The sequence below is a fragment of the Triticum urartu genome, chromosome 3 (genome assembly GCF_003073215.2).
Source record: "Triticum urartu cultivar G1812 chromosome 3, Tu2.1, whole genome shotgun sequence".
NCBI lineage: Eukaryota > Viridiplantae > Streptophyta > Magnoliopsida > Poales > Poaceae > Triticum > Triticum urartu.
In genome coordinates, this window is record NC_053024.1 from 519,769,958 (window position 1) to 519,790,286 (window position 20,329).

Sequence of the window (20,329 nt, forward strand, 5' to 3'; positions counted from 1 at the left end):
GATCTCTGAACACAACCCCCTTGTCTAATCTCCAGAACATCCAAAACACCACCACTATGACCAAAGCCCCCTACAAAACCCTAACAACACTTCATCAAACGCTAAATGAAAAAAACGGCTAGATCACGCAGTATCACACAGGGAGCAAGGAACACAACGGGGGGGGGGGGGATTGGGCGTGTTACCTTGTTGATGCCGAGGTTCACCGGGACCTGGACGACGCCGAGCTTCAGGGAACCCTAGCAGAGGCACAGAAAACCTGCAAAAAAAACATCCAACGCGACGAACTCAGCAAGATCTGATGCGATGGCGCGGATGAATAGAGAGTAGAGAGGCCCGCCGGCTGCTTACGAGGGCCGCGGTCTCTTGCGGAGTAGGATCCCGACGGAGGAAGCCGAAGAAGCAGCGGCCGGCGCAGGGAGCAGAAGAAGCAGCGGCCGGCGGAGGAAGCAGTAGAACCAACCGCCGCCAACGAAGGAAAAGGGGATCCATGCGAGGCAAGGAAGGAAGGGAAAGTTGTGGCTACTCTCCAGATGAACGAGTCGGGGCAAGGGAGGAAAAGGGCCCAGAAGAGGAAATAAAAGGCCGGCCCACTAGAGACGAGGGGGTGTGCGGCAGCTCGACATTTTGCCGCAATAAGCGGCGAATAGGATTTTCCGCTAGCCTCGCCTGAAGCAACCGGCATACAAGGCCGACCCAGACGCGCCGGAAGCCACTGCCTCGTTTTTATCCTGGATTTTTTTTGGTTTTTATGATTTATTTTTATTTTTTTACTTTTGTTTATATACCTACAAATATTCTAAACATATATATTACAGAAATATACTTTACAGACCTTTTTGAAAAGATTATTAATCATGCATTTGAAATATGTTAAATATATATACAAAAAAATTGTTTTCGATGCATAAGAATAATGTACAATGTCTATGGCAAAATTATACAGAAACATTTTTTTAAATGTTAATAATTTATTTTGAAAATTATAAAATATTTCTGCTGTATAGGAAAACTGTATAATGTGTATGGAAAAAGTAAACATCCATACACACACACACACACACACACACACACACACACACACACACACATATATATATATATATATATATATAGGCATCTATTACAAAAGTGATAAATGTGTATGAAAAAATATTCATATTCTATACCAAAAATATAAAACGTGTATTAAAAAGATTGGTAAAAACATAAATTTAGAAAATGCTGATTGTGCATCAACCAATGTTAATCATATATTTCAAAAATGTTCAACATGCATAGAAAATGTTCTGATTTTTACCAAAAATATACAATGTGTATAAATAAGATGTAAACAAACAAAAAAATTTGGAAAAAATTTTTAATCATCTATTTAAAGAATGTTAAACGTGTATAAAAAGCTTACTGATGTATACGGAAAATGTAGAATGTGTATTAAATTAAAACATAAATTTTCAAAAATATTAATCATGTATAAAAATGGAAAATATATAATAAAAATGTTATACATGTATCTAAAAATGTTCTGGATATATAACGAAAATGTACAATGTGTATGAATAAATTAGTCATCAAACATATGTTTTCTAAATGTTAATCATGTTTTTGAAAAATGTTAAACATTTATAAAAAATGTTACCTCATGTATACGTAATATGTACAAATGTGTATGAAAAATGTAGACACGTGTTGAGAAAACAAATAAAAAAGCTGTAAAACTGAAGAAATGAAAGAAATAAACACCTTAGAAACGAAGACAAACGAAAAACCTAAGGAAAATCTAGAAACCAAGAAAAACAAAACAAAATGGAAGGAAATCAAAGAAAAGTGGTGAAAACTAAGAATGGAACAAAAAAGTCGAAGAAAATAAATAAAATAAGAAAAGAAAGCAACAAGTGAAAATCGACGGAAAATGAAGAAACCCAATAAAAGCCAAAAAGAAAACAAAGAAAAGAAAAGAAATAAAAAAACCCAACAAAACCAATGCAAAAGAATGAGACCGAGAAAGAAATAAAGAAATACAAAGAAAACCAGTGAAGACCAAGAAAAAACGAAGAAAGAAAGAAAGAAAAGAAAAAACCAAGAAAGAAACAAATAAAAATGAAGAAAAAAGAAGAACCAGTGAAAACCGAGAAACAAGCGACGAAAACCATTGACAAGTAAAGAAAACGGAAAAACTTAAGAAAACCAATGAAAAAAACTTGATAAGAAACAAGAAACTAAAAGAGAAAAAATAATGAATTCGAACCACCCAAGCCATTGCTTGCGACAGAGCATATTGTACGAGGGATCGAAAGAAAGATAAAAGGGCCTGCCCAATTGCTATGCGAAATAAGATCTTTGGGCGATAGAAGCCATCGACTCGCGATAAGCAAGACATAACTCTCACGATATTTCTCTTGTTGGTGGATGCGGTAGCTGCTAGTCTCGGATATCCATGTGCTATATATCCAACCCAAGAGATAACCAGCCTACTAACTTAAAACCTGCCTTCCCACTTTGCATTTCACCCATTTCAAAATTTGGATTGAATTAAAAACATTATTCGTTGCTTCGATCTATTATTGTCACAATGTTTCTTTACGAAGACAAAAATCTACCGCCCTAGTGGTAATTATTTTAACAGAATATGTAGCTGGCACACTAAATCATTTTTGCTAAACTACTAAACAGACTCGAACATCCGAGGATGCACATCCTACGCCCACTAACCCCTCCCCTCCCCAGATTTCGCTCTCACATGATCGTTGATCGCCAGATCCCTCCCTATTTTTTTAGACATGATCACTAGTCTCGCACCTCCCTTTGATCGCTAGCGGGATTCTCTCCCAATATTTTTCATCAGTTCTCTAGTCATGTGCCCCTTTACGTGCCCCTAAGTGTTTTTTTTCAAAGGAAGTTTGTTGTAAATTAAAAAAAGTGATGAGGTGTGACTTGAACTCACAAGTTGTTGGTTTTGGACAAGGTTCTACTACCAACTGGACAACCGTGTTGTGCATGAGTACTTAGTGAGACGTATTTATGTAAATACATACCGTGGTGATTAGCATGTGAAACGAGCGTATTGATGTGTTTTTTGTTGGTGGATATCAGTGATTCTCCCCAATTCCAATGTATTACCTAATTAAATAACACGATAGTTTTCGCAGAGCGAGCCTGATAAATTACGTATCTTGGGTCTAGTAAATTTTTGACCGGGAAATATTTTTGAAACATACCCTTGAAAGTGCGTTATATCGACTAGAGGGGGTGAATAGGCGATTTTTATGAATTCTTCACTAAGGAATTTCAGGGTGAGGAAATTCCTGAATGAAGAACTACTTGCAGCGGAATAAGTACTCAGAAGTAAACATAACAATGCATGAGCATGGTCTTCATGATGAGATGAAAACAAACACAAAGTACAGAAGGCGTAAACACATGATAACACAGGATAAAGACAAACATACTGAAGAAATTGAACTGAGGAAATAGAGAAAGTCTTCAGTCAAAGTCTTCAAACAGATATGAACAAACACACAACACAGAAATGAGGAAATGGAAGGGTCGAGGAAATGGAACCAGTTAGCTCGGTGAAGACAATGATTTGGTAGACCAGTTCCAACTGCTGTGGCAGCTGTACATCTGGTTAAGGCGGCTAGGTATTTAAACCAGAGGACACACAGTCCCGGACACCCAGTCCTGAACACGCAGCTCAGGACGCTCAGTCCTCACCGTATTCCCCTTGAGCTAAGGTCACACAGACCTCGTCCAATAACTCGTGGTAAGTCTTCAGGTGACTTCCAAACCTTCACAGACTCGGTCACTCGGCGATCCACAATTTCCTCTTGGATGCTCTAGACCATGACGCCTAACCATCTGGAAGATGCACAGTCTTCAAAGGTAACAAGCGTCGGATCCACGCAGGATCAATCTCTTTAGTGATGCTCAATCACTTTGGGTCTGTAGGTGTTTGGGTTTGGGTTTTCCTCACTTGATAATTTTCACTCAAAGTCCTCGAAGGATGGGATGCTCTCAAATGACAAGTGTCAGTTTCTCTCGGAGCAGCCAACCAGCTAGTGGTTGTAGGGGGCAGCTATTTATAACCTAGGGAGCATCCCAACATGATAAGACATAAACACCCTTCAATGATATGACCGTTAGGTGGGTAGATATTTTGGGACAGCTGGCGCATAGCACAGCAACGGTCGGAATTTTGAGTATCAAATTCCTCAGGGCTATCATGTTCCTCACTGTGTAGGCAATCCGCACTGGCGAATTCCTAACTTCTCAGTCAGAACAAATTTCTCAGAGACTAGAAGAACTTCGTCTCTGTCACTGAAGAAATTTACTGAACTGTACGAGATTTCCAGTGGCTTCACTCGAAGGGATTGGTAGGTGTAGGATTTAAGTTGAGCATCACTTGGAAATGTTTTCTTAGTATTTCCTCGACCCCCTTTAACAGTACGGTGTTTCCTATGACTCAAGAAAGAGAAAATGAAACTACGAAAACAAAAGTCTTCATGCTTCATGTTCCTCGAATGAATACCAAGTCTTCAGGATTACACCAATTTCTTCACTTTCAAAGTCTTCAGAAAGTCTTCAGAAATCCAAAGTCTTCAGTCGAAGAACTTCATTTTTAGGGGTCGACTCCCTCTGTAAATATCAAACTCCTCATAGACTTATAGACCTGCGTATACTCACAAACGCATTAGTCCCTTAACCTATAAGTCTTCAATACAACAAAATCACTAAGGGGCACTAGATGCACTTACAATCTCCCTCTTTTTGGTGATTGATGACAATATAGGTTAAGTTTTCAACGGGGATAAATATATGAAGTGTAAATACTGAAATTGAGGAATTTGATTGCAAGATATAGAAGAACTCCTCCTGAAGATGTGCATAGTGAGGAATTTGCTTTTGAAGCAATGCACACTTTGAAGAGTAGAATCATGGAGATCTTGTTGGGGAACGTAGTAATTTCAAAAAATTTCCTACGCACACGCAAGTCATGGTGATGCATAGCAACGAGAGGGGAGAGTGTTGTCTACGTACCCTCGTAGACCGAAAGCGGAAGCGTTATAACACCGCGGTTGATGTAGTCGTACGTCTTCACGGCCTGACCGATCAAGCACTGAAACTACGGTACCTCCGAGTTCTAGCACACGTTCAGCTCGATGACGATCCGCGGACTCCGATCCAGCAGAATGTCGGGGAAGAGTTCCGTTAGCACGACGGCGTGGTGACGATCTTGATGTTCTACCGTCGCAGGGCTTCGCCTAAGCACCGCTACAATATTATCGAGGATTATGGTGGAGGGGGGCACCGCACACGGCTAAGATATCAATGATCAATTGTTGTGTCTATGGGGTGCCCCCTGCCCCCGTATATAAAGGAGCAAGGGGGGAGGCGGCCGGCCTAGGAGGAGGGCGCGCCAAGGGGGGAGTCCTACTCCAACCGGGAGTAGGACTCCTCCTTCCCTTGTTGGAGTAGGAGAGAAGGAAAGAGGGGGAGAGGAACAAGGAAAAGGGGGCTGCACCCCTTGTCCAATTCGGACCAGGGGGGGCGCCTCCTTCCTTTTGGCCTCTCTCCTCTATTCCCGTATGGCCCAATAAGGCCCATATACTCCCCGGTGAATTCTCGTAACTCTCCGGTACTCCGAAAAATACCCGAATCACTCGGAACCTTTCCGATGTCTGAATATAGTCGTCCAATATATCGATTTTTACATCTCGGCTATTTCGAGACTCCTCGTCATGTCCCCGATCTCATCCGGGACTCCAAACTTCTTCGGTACATCAAAACTCATAAGCTCATAATATAACTGTCATCGAAACCTTAAGCGTGCGGACCCTACGGGTTCGAGAACAATGTAGACATGACCGAGACACGTCTCCGGTCAATAACCAATAGCGGAACCTGGATGCTCATATTGGCTCCCACATATTCTACGAAGATCTTTTATCGGTCAAACCGCATAACAACATACGTTGTTCCCTTTGTCATCGGTATGTTACTTGCCCGAGATTCGATCGTCGGTATCTCAATACCTAGTTCAATCTCGTTACCGGCAAGTCTCTTTACTCGTTCCGTAATACATCATCCCGCAACTAACTCATTAGTTGCAATGCTTGCAAGGCTTAAGTGATGTGCATTACCGAGAGGGCCCAGAGATACCTCCCCGACAATCGGAGTGACAAATCCTAATCTCGAAATACGCCAACCCAACAAGTACCTTCGGAGACACCTGTAGAGCACCTTTATAATCACCCAGTTACGTTGTGACGTTTGGTAGCACACAAAGTGTTCCTCCAGTAAACGGGAGTTGCATAATCTCATAGTTATAGGAACATGTATAAGTCATGAAGAAAGCAATAGCAACAAACTAAACGATCAAGTGGTAAGCTAACGGAATGGGTCAAGTCAATCACATCATTCTCCTAATGATGTGATCCCGTTAATCAAATGACAACCCATGTCAATGGTTAGGAAACTTAACCATCTTTGATCAACGAGCTAGTCAAGTAGAGGCATACTAGTGACACTCTGTTTGTCTATGTATTCACACATGTATTATGTTTCCGGTTAATACAATTCTAGCATGAATAATAAACATTTATCATTATATAAGGAAATAAATAATACCTTTATTATTACCTCTAGGGCATATTTCCTTCAGATCTCCCCCTATATCTTATATTTCATACACGCATATAATATGAAGAATTTGAAATGCATGATGAAATATGGTGACTGATATAATTTAGCATGCGTGCATTAACATTAATGAGGAATAAGCATGTAGAAAAACTCGGCAAAAGTATCAGACCACCATAGAGTTTTAGTTTACAACTCGATCTAGCAAAAGTCTTCAAAAGAATAAGAGTTCTAACTTAGAAAAAAATGCCCAATAAGTAGACCCGCTTGAAGACTAACTCAAATTTCTTCCCCTTTGTCATCAAATGACCAAAAGGGATGAAAAATGAGGACTAACTCCCCTGAAGAATATCAAGTTGATGGAGGAGCGCCAACGTTGTTGGGGTCGTTGGTTGTTGTAGGGCCTGCCGCAGTGTCGTCCAAGTCTTCAAACTCATCGGTGTCGCGGGATGAAGAATATGAGATGGCCATCAAGGAAGGAATTTTGACTTTCTTGAATTTCTTCGCTGGAGGTGCAGACCAATCAAAGTTCTCCTTGAGACCCATTTTCTTCAGATCTTCTTCACCATACAGATGTGATAATATAGCCCAGGTGCGACCGAAAACTTCATGGAGGTAGTAATAGTTTTTCTTCACTGCATTATGTGTAGCAGTCATGTTGTGAATAAGAGAACCAAACTGACGCTTAACCCATTTATGGTTTTGATCCACCTTCTGGTGAAGACTAAGAAGCAGCTTATGGTCAGTCATCACCCTGGGAGCTGTGGCTTGAGGATTTGGCTTGGATGCATGTGCAGCAGAATCATGAGTGGCAGAGTCATCATTGGTGGAATAAGATGTAGCTTTGCGAAACTGACCATCCAATGGACGAATGCTTTCATCAATGATAGCAGGTGCCTTGCCCTTTTCATCAGCTGATGAATAAGTCTACTTGAGGACTTCAATTGAGGGCAGGTAGCTGAGGTGATTCGGAAAGTCAGCCTTGTAGTTTAGTGAAGACCTTGTTCTGAGGAATCTCATAATCCAAGGGGCATAAGGCTTCAACTCAAACGGAGAGAGTGCAACATTTGCCAGAGTCCTCATGAAGAATTCATGATAATTGACGGGAATGCCATGTATGATGTTGAATAGCAGATTCTTCATGATGCCAACAATTTCCTCATCAAACGAGTCATGGCCTTTGATAGGACTCATTGTCCTCGTCAGAATGCGATAGACTGTTCTAGGCACATATTGAAATTCCTTCACGAGGAATTTGGTCCTTGGCGCTTGACCAGGCTTCAGGGGCTTCATCAGCACTTGCATATAATGGGCAGTGAGTTCAGGCTCCTGGTACAGACAGCGAGCTCCTTCAAGGGGTGGACTGATGGGCAGGGCATGAAGTAATTCAAAGGCCGGTGCTTTATAATGAGTGTTATTGGTCATCCAGTCCAATACCCAAGTGTTGATATCATCAGGATCACCTGTGATGTGTAGTGTAGCATAGAACTGAAGAATAAGTTCTTCATTCCAATTAACAATGTCAGAGCAAAAGTTGAGGAGGCATGCGTCATGAAGCACACTGAGGACAGGAGAGAAGCAAGGCAGTGATTCCATGTCCACGTGAGGAATATGCTAGTGGTAGAAGACTTTATCCTTGTTGAAGAGCAGTGAAGAATAGAAATTGGCCTGGCTGGCAGTCCAGAAGCGCTTCCTCCTAAGATGAGCAAAGTCATAAGGATTATAGTCCGTGAAGAATACATGCTCGCCGAAGAAGTCATCAGCCTTAAATTTTTGCTTCTTTGAGAAGGGATCCTTTGGCTTGGGGTGAGGAGTGTCCGTCAATTACATCACAACCTCAGGGATCTCGATCTCAGGTTCCGCAGGCTGAGGAATTTCAGGTTCTTCTTCAGTGCCAGCCTCGGACTTCAATTCTTCATTTACATTTTCTTCAGCACTAGTGGCTGGAATCTCTTCATGGACAGACGGTGTGGCATGAGGTTCTTCAGATCCCATTTGTACTTCAGTAGTGACAGGGGACTGAGGAATTTGTTGTAGGGGTGTGAACAGAGGAGAATTGGGATGCTGACTTTCCCAAAAGTCGTCGTTCAACACTGGAGTTGTGCATCCAATGTCCACATCTTCGTCTTCATTCATTTTTTCAACGCCGACCTCTTCAGCAGTGAACTGAGGCGTGGGCGATGACACTACTGGGGTTGAAGGGATTGCATCCGCTTCAATTTCTTCATCCAACTGCTCTGAGGAAGCAGCAGAAGGAATGTCTTCATCGGATTCGCTTGGGATCACGTATTCTTCATCAAAAGGAACAAGGTCCTTTGATGGCATAGATGAGACAGGAACAACATCAATTGGATTTTCAAATGAGCTGGTCAGTGGCTTCATTTTCTTCGGAGCTGAAGAATCAGATGCAGTTGATGCCTTCCTTTTCTTCACAGCCGCACGCTCTGCAGCCTTGGTCTTCTTCACATCTGATGCAGATGGAAGGATTGGAGATGGTGTAGGCGCAGGAGGAGAAGAGGAATTTGGTTCATGATCTTCAGGCACAACTGATGCAGTTGCCCTGACTTCTTCATTTTCTTCAGGAGCAACACTAGTGGTTGCCCTGGCAATTTCTTCAGCGGCTGGAATGCAGTCATCAGCCCTGGCACTAGCATTTTATTCACCAGCCTGAGTATCATCAGCGGTGCTGGCATTTTCTTCAGTAGGCTGAGCAGATGCGTCAGCCTGAGGATTTTCTTGTTACGTTGGGGCTGCAACATTGGAAGTGAATTGTTCAGTTATCTTAACAAATCTGACTTTGGCTCCAAGCCAGTCATCATAGTAACGATCACATGCATCACTCAGTTTCTTGATTTCAGATTGAAGAGCAACAAGTTCTTCAGGTGAAAGTTTCAGAATGTTTTGCTTCAGGAAGCACTCTTTCTTGTACCGCGCTTTCTTCACTCTCCTTCCTTGTTCAAATTTCCATTTTTCTTCATCAATGAAGTGAGTCAGCATATGACTTTGACCAAGAGTGAGGTTCAGCTCAGGCAGAGGTGTGTTGGGGTCCTTGTGCCACAAGTCAATGGAGTCTAGGATCAACTTCGAATCCAGCATCAATGGCACATTGCTGCCTTTGGCTCTAGCGGCCTTGTGTTGCCTGTCCCTGATGATTTCAGAAAGTTCTTCATCATTAGCTTCGTCTTCTTCAGACGACACTTGAAAGGCTACCTGCTTCTTGTGAGGACTCGGTCGAGAGCCTCGTCCAGAAGTGGCCTTTGTCTTCAGCAGAGAGGGGCCAGTTGATGAATTTGGTGCAGCTGAAGAACTAGAAGAAGCTCCTGAGGCAATAGATATGCCTGTTATCCTTTGGCACGTGACGAGATGCACAAGTGCTGAGGATTTTGACAGAGGAGCCGAGGACTTTGGAGGAGCTGGTGTGGCTTGAGGAATTGGCCATGAGGGCTTTGAAGAATCTGGCCGTGAGGGCATTGCTGAGGAATTTGGCCGTGAGGGCATTGGGGTTGAAGCACTTGGCTTATGAGCCGGCTTCTTTGGCATGACCTTCTTTGGCTTGCTTGTAGAGGCCTCAACAGTGGCAATAGCAGCAGCAGAGTCTTCATTAAATTTCCTCACTGCTTCCTCTGCTACTCGGGCTAGCTTGGCCTGGCGCTTGGCCCATTCATCAGGATAAATCCTCGCCACGCTTGAGGCTGGATCAGCTTCTTGGCCAGGTGCCAATGGAGGTCTTGGGCATGGAGGATTAAGAGCGGATTTCTTCATATACTTGGGAGTAACATATCTGTATTCCCTCCATTCCCGTGCCCATCTCCTCTCTATACTTTGGATGCGCACTTTGCGCTTATTCTTAGTTTCCTTTCCATGGGTGGCCTCATCAGGAGTGCAATAATCCTTGTATATCAGGGATTTCAAACGCAATGTTGACTTCCACCTTCTTTCCTCCTTTCTGAGGTTTCTTGCCATCTGCCATTTTCTTCAGCTGAGGGTTTTGAACAATTGAGTTCTCTGAAGAGGTATGCAAATTTTCTTCGAGGAATGTTGCAAATGAGTTAAGTTGATGAGAACCTAATGATTCAGCAGCGGTCAGGTGTACCTATGAACAGAGTATAGTTGCGAGGAATTTGGAGAGGTCATATGCGTTCTCAGAAGATTTTGCAATAAGAACAAGTTTGAGGAATTTGACCGGATGAATCTTGAGGAATTTCACTAAGCGTTCTTTGACTTAGGTTCCAGAGTTGTACAGATTTAAAAATCCACACAACTGAGGAATCTTGAAGAAAAATGTTGCTTAGAGAAACAGATTAAGAACAGATGATATGTGAGGTGTCCAGTGTGTGAGGATTTGAAGAAAAACACCTGCTGAAGATTTGAAGAAAAACATATGAATCAATCAAGGGTAGTAAAAGTAACTTTTAATTACCCTGGATGAAGAACACGACGAACTGTGAAGTGTAGATTTGAAGCTTGTCGGTTCGGATCTTCCACGCCCTAACTTGGCTGAGGAAGACAGCTACGGCGGTGGCGGAGTGAAGAAATCTGCATCCGGCATGAGTACGGGAGCGACGAGGTCGAGGCAGTGAAGCTCTTCCTCACTGGCGACGATGGAAGTAGCAGCGGTGCTAGGGTTTGAGAGCTCAAGCGAGGGAGGGTGGTCGAGCGGAGTAAAAGTGAAGTGAGGAAGGGAGAGGGGTATTTATAGCCGAAGTGAAAAACTGTTCGCCCGAGGAAATAGGATGAACGTGCCCCTGACCCTTCTCATTCGCGTGACATGTGTCACCCACATACTGAGAGGTGACGATCGTGTGCGATCGTGGGTGAATAGGATAAGTATTATCATAGAATGTGTAATGGTTTGAGCGGCAAAGGCCAAAAATTCAGATAAGATAAGTTTAAAGTTCCGTTTGCAATTTCTTCAGCTGACAAGGACACAATGAAGATTTTGAACAAGTTTCAAATAGAACGCACATGAAGAATTTGTGAATAGACTCGGTTGAGTTTAGCATAGAGGGGGAAAGGGTCCGATCACATTCACTTAGCAGAACATGCAACTTGAAGAATTAGCAATAAGTGAATGCTATAGAGGACATATACTCATATATATATACTCATATATATATATATAATAGCAAATGAAGAAAAACGACGGAAATGGTGAAGACAATCCAAGTTGAAAAACAACTGAGGAATTTCAAAACTGAGAAAAAAGTCAAATTGGAGATTTTCAACTTTTGGTGGTGGCTTGACCCACCGTATAAGAATGATGATTTCAGACACCGCGTACAATTGTCGTAGGGTTCTGAGAATCAAATTCTTCGTTAATTTCTTCACACTTAGAGTGTTATTCTTCATTGATTGCAGAAAAACATTTCTTCATGTGTTGTACATCTAAGTCATCAATTTTGCATAAGTGTTAGGATGAGTGTCCTTTTCAAAGAACATTCGAAGATTTTAGGATATTTAGCTCACACCGCAACTTACTAAATCTCTTCTCATCCAAGGGCTCAGTGAATATATCGGCTAGTTGTTCTTCAGTCTTCACATGCTCAATAGAGATGTCGCCCTTCAACACATGACCATGAAGAAAATGATGACGAATCTGAATGTGCTTTGTCTTCGAATGTTGAGCTGGGTTATGAGCAATCTTGATGGCACTCTCATTGTCACAGTAGAGTGGCACATTCTTCACGTTGACACCATAGTCCTTGAGAGTTTGCTTCATCCATAGCAGTTGAGCACAGCAAGAACCAGCAACAATGTACTCAGCTTCAGCAGTAGACAGTGATATGCAGTTCTGTTTCTTCAAGGACGAACAGACCAAGGATCGTCCAAGGAAATGGCATGTACTAGATGTTGACTTGCGGTCCACACGATCACCAACATAGTCAGAGTCTGAATATCCAATGAGATCAAAAGCCGAGCCCTTGGGATACCATAATCCAAGTGTTGGTGTGTGAGCTAGATATGGAAGAATATGCTTCACAGCCTTATGGTGTGATTCCTTCGGTGTAGCTTGCAATCGGGCACACATGCAAACACTAAGCATAATATCTGCCCTAGATGCACATAAGTACAATAAAGAACCAATCATGGAGCGGTATACGTTTTGATCGAAGTCAATACCATTTTCATCAGTGCATAGATGGCCATTTGTGGGCATAGGGATTTTGACTCCTTTGCAATCTTGCATGCTGAATTTCCTCATTACATCCTTGAGGTATTTCTCCTGAGATATGAATATGCCATTGCGCTGTTGACGAATCTGAAGACCTAAGAAGAATTTCAATTCTCCCATCATAGACATTTGATATTCTTCACTCATCATATAGGCAAATTCATCACTGTAACATTGGTCAGTACGGCCAAAAATGATATCATCAACATAAATTTGGCATACAAACAGTTCACCATCATAAGATTTAGTGAAAAGAGTTGGGTCAAGTGAACCGGGTTTGAAGCCTTTCTTCATGAGGAATTCCTTCAAAGTATCATACCACGCCCGTGGGGCCTGCTTGAGGCCATAGAGGGCCTTATTGAGTCTGAAGACTCTGTCAGGATGCTTTGGGTCTTCAAAACCTGGGGGCTGAGCAACATATACTTCTTCCTCAAGCTTACCATTGAGGAATGCACTTTTCACATCCATTTGATATAAGATGATATCATGATGGTTAGCATAAGCAAGTAATATGCGAATAGTTTCGAGTCTAGCAACAGGTGCAAAAGTTTCATCGAAATCAATTCCTTCAACCTGTGTGTAGCCTTGAGCTACAAGCCGTGCCTTATTCCTCACCACAAGGCCATTTTCATCTTGCTTGTTGTGGTAGATCCACTTTGTGCCGATGATGTTGTGCTTGCGAGGATCTGGATGTTTGACCAGTTCCCAGACGTTGTTGTCCTCTAATTGATGTAATTCCTCTTGCATAGCTTGTATCCACTCAGGCTCTAGAGATGCTTCATCTACCTTAGTGGGCTCTGTGATAGAGATGAAAGCAAAGTGCCCACAAAAGTTAGATAAATGTGAAGCTCTTGAGCATGTGAGAGGACCTGGAATGCTGATGTCGCTGATGATTTTCTCAATTTCCACTTCATTTGCAACACGAGGATGAGCGGGTTGTCGTTGAGGAATTTGATTAGTATTTTCTTCATCACCATTTTCCTTAGATGCATCATCATGACGTTCTTCATGTTCTGGAATGATTCAGCAGATTCTTCGGTAGGAATGACATCCTCAGTAGCCTTGAACTTAATAGATTCCTCAGGAGGTATTTCATCTGTCACAGGAGGTAGGTGCTCTCTTTGTGAGCCATTAGTCTCATCGAACCGCACATCTACAGTTTCAACAACCTTGTGGTGATAGGTGTTGAAGACTCTGTAGGTGTGCGAGTCCTTTCCATAACCGAGCATAAAACCTTCATGTGCTTTCGGTGTGAATTTAGAATTGTGATGAGGATCTCTAATACAACATTTTGCACTGAAGACTTTGAAATAACTCACATTGGGTTTCTTGTCGGTGAGGAGTTCATATGTAGTATTCTTGAAGAATTTGTGAAGATATACCCTGTTGATGATGTGGCACGCAATATCAATTGCCTCAGGCCAAAAGCAAGGAGGCTTCTTGTACTCATCAAGCATAGTGCGAGCCATCTCAACAAGAGTCCTGTTCTTGCGCTCCACGACGCCATTTTGCTGAGGAGTATAAGGAGCAGATAACTCATGAGTAATACCAAGTTCATCAAGATAGTCATCAAGACCAGTGTTCTTGAACTTAGTTCCATTATCACTTTTGATGTGCTTTATCTTCACACCAAAGTTGGTTGAAGCCCTCGAGGAAAATCGTTTGAAGACTTCCTGCACTTTAGTTTTGTAAGTGATGATATGCACCCATGTATATCGAGAATAATCATCAACAATGACAAAGCCATATAAAGATGCAGCATTAGTAAATGTGGCATAGTGAGTAGGGCCAAAGAGATCCATGTGAAGCAATTCAAATGGTCGAGTAGTAGTCATGATAGTCTTCGCTGGATGCTTGGCCTTGGTCATCTTTTCAGCTTCACAAGCTCCACACAAGTGGTCCTTGAGGAATTTGACATTCTCAATGCCAATGACATGCTTCTTCTTTGCGAGCGTGTGTAGATTCCTCATGCCAGCATGACCAAGTCGTCGATGCCATAGCTAGCCTTCTGAAGCTTTTGCAAGTAGACATGTAGCAGGTTGTGGTCCTGTAGAGAAATCAACAATATACAAATCTCCTCTCCTAAAGCCTTCGAAGACTTTGGAATTGTCAGCTTCCATGATCACAACACAACGATACTTGCCAAATACAACAAGCATATCAAGATCACAAAGCATTGAGACATACATGAGGTTGAACCCTAAGGACTCGACAAGCATGACTTTGTCCATGTGTCGATCCTTTGAGATTGCAACCTTACCTAGACCCAATACCTTGCTTTTGCCTTTGTCAGCATAGGTGGTATGCTTCAGATGTGATGGAGATAAAGCAAAGTCCATCAATAAGCTCCTGTCACCAGTCATGTGATTTGTACATCCACTATCGAGGACCCACTCGGTGGCTTTGGGTTGATCATCCTGTAGATGAATTAGTGCAACTTACGAACTCATATACTTCAGCAGTGAAGAATATGGTATCAATTTCATCAGATCAATTTCATCAAGCAATAGAACAGATAAAGTAGTATGAGGACGTGAGAAATGAAAATTCATTTCTTCATGATTCGCTTGCATCCTTTCAAGCAAATTCAGGTCTCCAACAAATTCTTCGGACGATTAAGTTCGTCTGGAGAACTGACCCTGCATAAGAGATTAGTTCTTTTTCTTCACCACCCACATATGAAGGGGTGGCAAAGAGTTCATCATTCTGCGAGCTCCATAAGAGAAAGGTGGCATAGATGTCAATCCACTTCGTTTCACATAAGAGGGGTTAGGGTAAGCATAGGAGTAAGCAGAGAAATTCTTCGAGACCTTATGAACATAATGACATGAAGAATAATGCACATATCCATAATCCTTAGATCTTCCCTGTGAAACAGACGGGTTAGCACGATGATGTTCATATGAGGACTTTGATCCTTTTGAGGAACTTGATCCATGTGAGGAGTTTGGTCCGCATGAGGACTTGGATCCATATGAAGAATTGGGTCCATATGAAGAATTTGATCTGGGGTTCCTATTCTTCACAGGTGGTGTCATGATGACATTCACCTGAAGATTTTCAAGGTACTTTTTGGGAACCCATATTTTCTTCATAGGAGAACCGTTCGTGCAGTTAGTGCCAACATATCTAGCAAATACTTCAGCATTCTGATTTTTGAACAGTTTATAATTGGAGTCAAATGACTCATCAGAAGAATATGAAGATTCACATGTAAAGCCAGATAACGTAGATGGATCCACTGAAGGTCCCTTTGCAGCAACCCATGAGGTTTTGGGATACTGCTCAGGTTTCTAGTAGGTCCCATCAGCATTAAGTTTCCTCTCAAAGGAAATACCCTCTTTCCTAGGGTTCCTGTTGAGGATCTGCTTTTTAAGCACGTCACAAAGAGCCTGATGCCCTTTGAGGCTTTTGTACATGCCTGTCATATACAATTCCTTCAGCCCTGCATCATCAGTGATACTAGCAATGTCCTCAGATGAGGAATTAGTGATAGCAGAGACAGTTGAAGAATTTGCAACAATGGAAGCATTTGAGCATTCAGGTGAAGAATTAGCAGTTTCACGTTCAATGCACTTCAAACATGGAGGAACAAATTCATCCCGAGTAGCGCTGATTTGTTGAGAAAGTAATGAATCACGCTCCTTCTGAAGATCTTCATAACTCACTCTTAACTGCTCTAGATCTTGCTTTCTTTGAAGAAATTCATAAGAAAGCTTCTCATGATCAGATAGGAGAATGTTATGATGACCTTGAAGATTGTCAAACTTGGACTGAAGTCTCTGAAGATTTTCAGTCAAAATTTTAGTGCGATCCATTTCCTCACCCAACATATCATCGCTTTTATCTAGCATGTTTTGAACCTTTTCAAGAGCCCTTTGCAGTTTCACAGCAATCTTAGCAAGTTTAGAATAGCTGGGTTTGAGGTTTTCATCAGATTCATCCTCACTAGATTCAGAGGAGGGATATTTGAATACCTTTGAGCCTTTTGCCATGAAGCAATAGGTGGGAGCGTAGTTCTCATCACCGTCATCAGTAGTGTTGGGGAGGTCCTTTTCTTCAGAGTTGAAGATGGACTTGCTGACGAATGCGGTAGCGAGGGCTAGGCTCGCCACACCAGAGTCTGACTCCTCAGATTCCTCCTCTTCCTCATTTTCCTCAGATTCAGCCTCAGAGTCCATTTCCTTGCCAATGAATGCCCGAGCCTTCTTGGAGCTGCTCTTCTCATGAGATGAGGACCTTGAAGACTTTGATGACGAGGTCTTTGAAGATTTGTCCTTCTTCTTTGAATCATCAGAACTGTAATCCTTGTACTTCTTCTTCTTTGATTCGTTTTCCCACTGAGGACAATCTTGAATGTAGTGTCCAGGTTTCTTGCATTTGTGACAAAGTCTCTTCTTGTAGTCATGGGATGAGGAATCTGATCTCAAGTCACCACTTCTTGAGGATTTACCAAAGCGACCACGTCTTGAGAACTTCTGAAACTTCCTCATGAGCATTGCTAGCTCCTGGCTCAGTTCTTCAGGGTCACCAAGGCTGCTGCCAGAATCTTCACCTTCAGATTCAGACATTGCCTTGGCCTTCAGAGCCTGTGATATACCATAACTTGGTCCATAGAGATCTCTCTTCTCAGCAATCTGGAACTCATGAGTGTTTAGTCTCTCGAGGATATCAGTGGGATCAAGGGACTTATAGTCTCCACGTTCTTGTATCATCAATGCCAAGGTATCAAATGAGGAATCAAGCGATCTCAGCAATTTCTTCACCACCTCATGGTCGGTGATATTGGTGGCACCAAGTGCTTGAAGCTCATTTGATACGTCAGTGAGGCGATCGAAGGTTTGCTGAACATTTTCATTGTCGAGTCTTTTGAAGCGGTTGAAGAGATTTCGAAGAACGTCAACTCGAGAGTCACGCTGTGTTGAGACTCCCTCATTGACCTTGGAGAGCCTGTCCCAGGTAAGCTTAGCTGTCTCCAAAGCACTCACTCTGCCATACTGCCCTTTGCTCAGATGGCCACATATGATGTTCTTCACTTGAGAGTCGAGTTGCTTGAATCTCTTCACATCAGCAGTGTTGATGGCAGGAGTGACAGAGGGGACGCCATTTTCCACAACGTACCAGAGATCATTGTCAATTACCTCAAGATGCATGCACATCTTATTCTTCCAGTAAGGGTAGTCCGTCCCATCAAAGGTAGGACACCCAGCAGAAACCTTGATCATACCTGCGGTCGACATAACTAAAACTCCAGGTGGTTAAACCAAAATCACACAGAACAAGGGAGTACCTTACTCTGATACCAATTGAAAGTGCGTTATATCGACTAGAGGGGGGGGTGAATAGGCGATTTTTATGAATTCTTCACTTAGGAATTTCAGGGTGAGGAAATTCTTGAATGAAGAACTACTTGCAGCGGAATAAGTACTCAGAAGTAAACATAACAGTGCATGAGCATGGTCTTCATGATGAGATGAAAACAAGCACAGAGTACAGAAGGTGTAAACACAGGATAAAGACAAACAAACTGAAGAAATTGAACTGAGGAAATAGAGAAAGTCTTCACTCAAAGTCTTCAAACAAATATGAACAAGCACACAACACAGAAATGAGTAAATGGAAGGGTTGACAAAATGGAAGGGTTGAGGAAATGGAACCAGTTAGCTCGGTGAAGACAATGATTGGGTAGACCAGTTCCAACTGCTGTGATAGTTGTACGTCTGGTTAGGGGGCTAGGTATTTAAACCTGAGGACACTCAGTCCTCACCGTATTCCCCTTGAGCTAAGGTCACACAAACCTCGCCCAATCACTCATGGTAAGTCTTCAGGTGACTTCCAAACCTTCACAGACTCAGTCACTCGGCGATCCACAATTTCCTCTTGGATGCTCTAGACCATGATGCCTAACCGTTTGGAAGATGCACATTATTCAAAGGTAACAAGCATCGGATCCACGCGGGATCAATCTCTTCAGTGATGCTCAATCACTTTGGGTTTGTAGGTGTCTGGGTTTGGGTTTTCCTCACTTGATGATTTTCACTCAAAGTCCTCGGAGGATGGGTTGCTCTCAAATGACAAGTGCCAGTTTCTCTCGGAGCAGCCAACCAGCTAGTGGTTGTAGGGGGCAGCTATTTATAGCCTAGGGAGCAGCCCAACATGATAAGACATAAATGCCCTTCAATGGTATGACCGTTAGGTGGGTAGATATTTTGGGACAGCTGGCGCATAGCACAGCAACAGTCGAAGAACTTCATTTTTAGGGGCCGACTTTCTCTGTAAATATCAAACTCCTCATAGACTTATAGACCTATGTATACTCACAAACGCATTAGTCCCTTAACCTATAAGTCTTCAATACACCAAAAACACTAAGGGCACTAGATGCACTTACAACCCTAATAACTTCTATGTAAATAACATGGTAATTCACGCACAATACGGTTGATAATTTACGTACCTGGGGTCTTGTTACTTTGACTGGGGGGGGGGGGAGTTCTTGAAACATACCCCAGTACCTTCTGCATAAATAACATGGTAATTCATGCACTGTAAGCGTTGGTAACTTACATACCCTGGCTTGGTAACTTCTTTGTAAATAGGACGGTAATTCACGCACTGCAAGGCTGGTAACTGTCGGGGTTACAACTACGGGTAGGCCCAAGTGTACGAATGACCCAACCAAGGATCATAGCCCATCAAAAATATAATCTAGAAGATATTGGGCCAATGCATGTCATTAAATCCAAGATGTCAAAGGCTCCAGGTGGGTTTCTCATGATCGGCGAAGTCCCAACAATCGGTCACCATGAGGCAGCAACATTCAGATAATCTACCGTTGGTTATGACGTAGGATACCATTACACCCACGATGTCTTAACGACTTCAGTTATCCAACAACAATATAATCTAGTTAAATACAATAGTTACAAGCAGTAATAGCCAAGGAACAACTGGCCATGCATGAGGACATGAATAACATTAATACTAGCCCGTTATGACCCTCTTCCTAGCGCACTATACATATCCTGGGAGGGGCGCACCGGGCCGAAGGTTGAACATCCACACATTGTACGTCACATGAGTAGGATATTACCTCCATCGGTGAGGGCATGGACCTATATAAATCTTATGCACACCCGTCTCTGTATTGACCGATAAATACGATTGACTCTACATATACACAACCCTATAGTGCTATTAGGATTATATCCACGATAATTGGTGCCCACCATGGGGCAAGTGTCTACCTACAGCATGGTGTAGATGGCTTCGTCTTAGATTCCTGCTGGCATCATTTGCTTTGATGAGCTCAAGTTTGCCATCGACGGTTCGGCCTGACATCCGGATCCCGACCGAACAGTGCTAACCTACCAGCATGCGGGAGCATGCACTACCAAGCAATGGATTGGGCATTTTGAGTTTTTAGCTCCCATCCCTGCACTAGTCGGTGTAACTAGTGGCGCGTGATTGCTTGTATCCGTGTTGGTATTTTCTCAAAAAGGAGAGGATGATGTAGCA